We start from the raw sequence: 4,444 nt of genomic DNA on the forward strand, positions 1-4,444 counted from the left end.
GTTAATAATTACAAAAATAAACGTAGAATGATTAATAAAATTGTAAAAAAAATGTAATAACAATAAATACTGATAACCAAAGTTTCTTATTTTTAGAAACTGAGGTTCTTCATTACCGGGAACTGCTGCTTCAAGAACACTAGATTTTTTTCACTTTTTAATAAAAGGCAGTTTTTTGCCGAAAATGTAGTTCAAGCTTCAAGTATCCAAACTTCGCTCGCAAGTGCACTACCTAGTTGTGTCATTCTCATTGATCAGTTATTTGCTCGAATATGGATCGGTGGCTGAAGTCAGGATCACTTGGTAAGCAGTTTCTCCATCACCTACATAGAAAGGAAAGCCCCGAGTTGGAATTCATGATGGCGGAAGGACAACCTCCGGATGAGGACGTTACTGATGAGAAGCCAAATGAAGATGAAGCATCCAATATGCTTAAAGTCTACAAGACTCCGAATATTACAGGTCAAACAGCTAGTGGAAGTGGAATATCCAACAAGCGTAGGAACAACGACAGCTACTTAGATTTAGGATTTATAGAGGCTGACGAGGGTAAACCTCAGTGTGTGATTTGCACGAAAGTCCTTCCAAAAAATACACTCGTTCTATTTAAAATTCGTCATCATTTTGAGGATACGCACCTAGAACTGCAGGAGAAACAGTCTGATTTTCTCACGAGGAAGCGCACTGAACTGGCTGCTTCTTAAACCTTAGTTAAAATTCATGCAAACATTATTAATGAAAAACTTGATAAGTTATGGAGAGGAACAGGCAGGAAAAGCTCATACCAACGCTGAATCCGTCATAAAACCGCCTGTTAACGATACTATATCTTCCATATAGACAAAAAAGCTGTAAAATTTATATATTCGATTCCATTTTCAAACAATTCGGTATAAAGACGGAAACTTGATTTATTAAATGATGCGAAAGAATCGCTGGAAATATTCCGTTCGTTGAAACGTTTTTAACAACTAATTAATTTTTATGGAAGGCATTGGTTGAAATGGAAAAGCTAGTGTCACGAGCGGGATTCGAACCCACGACCTTCGGCTCAATACGCCGTCGCTCTACCACTTGAGCTATCGTGACTTCGATCCCTCGGACACCAACTCCCAATCTGAACCTACAACCTTTCGAATTTTCCCCACTTTTTGCCATTTTTCAAATGTGGTGTAATCAGGATTCGATTCTCGGCGACAAATGTTTTTTACAAGTACGACATTGCATGGTATAATTGCTTTGACCTGTGCACAGATGGTGCAAAAGCAATGACTGGCTGTACGATCGGCGTGATTACTAAAATAAAAGTTAAATCTGAGAATTGCTGCAGCAGTCATTGTGTTCTCCACGGACATGCTTTAGCTATGAAACATATGCCAGCCTCTTTTAAGTAAGTTTTGTATGAGCCTGTTCCCATTATTAATTATATATCAAGTCGTCGCCATTGAAGTCAAGTCTTTTCACAATAGTGTCTGACGAAGCCTTCATCATTCCGTTCTTCTCCATACCGAAGTTAGGCGGCTGTCTCATATGAATGCACTTTCACGATTAAAGTTCTGAAGTCATATAGAGATAGACAACAATATCAAATTGGCCAACGTTTTCAGTGATGAGAAAGGGCAATGTATACTGTCGAATTTATCAGATATTTTCATGAAAATGACTGAGTTGAGTCATTTTTTGCAAGGGAAGCATCACGACTTTCTATGCTAATGACAGTTCGCAGTTTTAAAAGAAAAATCCAGTTCTGGGTTGCATCCGCTGAGAATGAAGATGCACACTGATTTCCTGTGTTGAATGATTTTTTAAAAGAAACAAACTAGAGCTTGGAAATGTTAGGATGATTTATCAAATATGTTTTTCTTCTTCTATTTGCCACAATGTTGCCGTGCGAATCCGGATTTTCTATCTATACAGCCACCAAAACTACAGACCGAGGCTGCACGGTTGCTGACCCTCGACATCCCTCTCCAGCTACCACAAATTAACCTCAAAATATCCAAATTGTGTAGGCTAAAACAATCTCGCTCTTCCCATTAATTCATCAATAATGTTCACATTTTTCAACTGTTGAATTTAGGTCGAGGTTTAGCTACTCGTTGATTCCGTTCTGTCCAATTTGTTTTTTGCCTTATGATCTTGCATATTAGCCATAGTACGAATTCTTGTGTGTTCAAATTGGGGGTTATCGGGAAAAAAGGGCCAGAGGCGACGGTGGGAATCGAACCCACGACCGCGGCGTGAGAGTCTCTCATGCTAACCACTCGGCTACCGCGGTCCCCCGTAAATAAAGTTGATGAAGAAGAAATCGACCACGGCGATTAATGTGTTTCGGATCTGGTTTCTGGTCAGGTAGAGAAAGAAATAGACAGGTCATGGAACGAACATGATCAAATTGTCACTGATAACAAATTCAATAGTCTCATAAATGCATTTAAATGGCCGATTTTTTTCCGACTTTTCGTATTTATTTCTTTACGCAGCAAATACTTACTTCAAACCTAAGGAAGTATAATAATCTTGATGCTTAGAAATAGCCTATGATCAATTTTTTCCTGTGAAATGTTTAAGGTAAATGATTATTTTGCAAACAATTAAATATTTTTGTCGATAAATAGATTGTGTTAAAGTGTATATATTATCTGAATACTAACTTAGTATTTATACACAAATGTGTACAATGGTAGTACCTTTATTACTTGTAAAATTTACACGTACCTACGTATGTCCTTTATACATATTCCGAGTGTTTGGCCCGTGGGGTTATTGTCAATATTGTTCATTTGACTTAAGGATATTCCTGAGGGTCAATCAGAGAAAAAAATTGTTTTGAACTTACTGGTTTGGTTTTTAAGTTTAACAAAATTCAAGTATTAGTAGACATTTGTTTGGCTACTGTTCGTAGGGAAAATTTATTTGGACCAGAGTTGAGAAACCATTACCTTTAAAAGAAAGATTAGAAGAAAATCACGTACTGATCAATTGAATAAGACAATAGTCAGTTTTGCCGAGCTTTCGTAGATATATTTTCTCCTTCCTCAGGGCCTATATTTGTGTTACATTTATACAAACATAGGCCTTGACCAATGAGAAAATATATCTCGGCAAAAGTATATTGTCTCATTTAATTGATTAATACTTGGTTTTTTCCAATCTTTAATCAGTGGTCGGCCCTGTACTCAACAACTTAAGAGAAATGTCCCACTCGGGGCTTATTGTGCTGCTGCCGGAAGACGAAGAAAATTGCGATTATTCTACACCCATTGAAAAAGAATTAGTCCTGTCACAAAATATAAGTTGAATGCAGACTGGTGTTCTAATAATCGGGGAGAATTGCTGTTTATGTTTATAGTATGGTCAGCGGAAAACCCCCATAGGAAAAAAGTAAATCTGTTGTAATAAAGCCAGAAAGCAAAATTTCTACCATAATATCCGCAATAGGTAAGGATAAGAAATAAGAAAAAAATAAGATAACTGACAAGAGAAAACGGATGATCTATGAGTCTCTGTGGGTAAAAGTGCATTCTGGCATCACAAGGAATGAAACAAGTAGACGAACTTACGAAAGAAGCAACCTTGAACTAAAATTTACAATCGTCTAATTCACGAGGCCCTATTAACTATTCAAGAAACAAAAGCAGAGAATAGACATAACAAAAATGAGAAAAGGAATACAGCACTAGTCCTATGCATTGCCCCTTTAATATTGCAACATTCCAAAACATTATCTATGTATTTATTAATTAATTGAGTAAAATACGTGTAATATTAAAAGGGAACATGCAGAATTATAGTTCTGTATTGGGGGAAAATCCATATAAAAACTATTTATCATTCTAATATTTTTTGGTTGATGAAGAAATTGACCACGACGATAAATGTGTTTGGGATGTACCTGATTTTTGGTCAGGTAGAAAAAGAATTAGAGATCACTTGCCAAGCTTTCGGCCTTTATAAGACCATCATCAGGGCCTGAACAAATATTACAACATTATATTCTTTCATTAATTACAAGTTTTTTGGTTTGTTTTAATTTACAGCATCCTATTTCTCATGTTAACATTACAAAATGACGAAAAGACCCCGACGTTATCGACTACGAGGTCTCGAAGCACATGAGGTTCGTTGAAAGAAAAGTTTTTTCACTTTTTCTATAATTCATGTAAAACTAGATTATACCAAAAATTTCAATAGTGAATAGGTCGTTTTTTTTAAAAGGATTACCAAGGATAGTGTTCTCCCCAAAATCAGGCCCAGTCCGCATAACGTTTCTTTATCGACTCGGGGTTTTTTCGTCATTCTGTAATGTTAATATGAGAAATAAGATGCTGTAAGTTAAAACAAACCAAAAACCTTGAAATTACTGAAATAATATAATGTTGTAATTTATTCAGGCCCTGATAATGATCTTATAAAGACCAAAAGCTTGGCAAGTGATCACAGA

General features: G+C 36.2%; 1 non-coding gene across 1 annotated transcript; it reads right to left on the reverse strand.

The window, feature by feature from the left end:
* Positions 1 to 1,016: 1,016 nt before the first annotated feature.
* Trnan-auu lies at positions 1,017 to 1,089 on the reverse strand. Its single transcript has one exon. It is a non-coding gene; the product is annotated as a tRNA-Asn (tRNA).
* Positions 1,090 to 4,444: the final 3,355 nt, after the last annotated feature.

The sequence above is a fragment of the Cimex lectularius genome, unplaced genomic scaffold, assembly GCF_000648675.2.
Source record: "Cimex lectularius strain Harlan isolate CLEC.00 unplaced genomic scaffold, Clec_2.1 scaffold284, whole genome shotgun sequence".
In the NCBI taxonomy this organism is placed as follows: Eukaryota; Metazoa; Arthropoda; class Insecta; order Hemiptera; family Cimicidae; genus Cimex; species Cimex lectularius.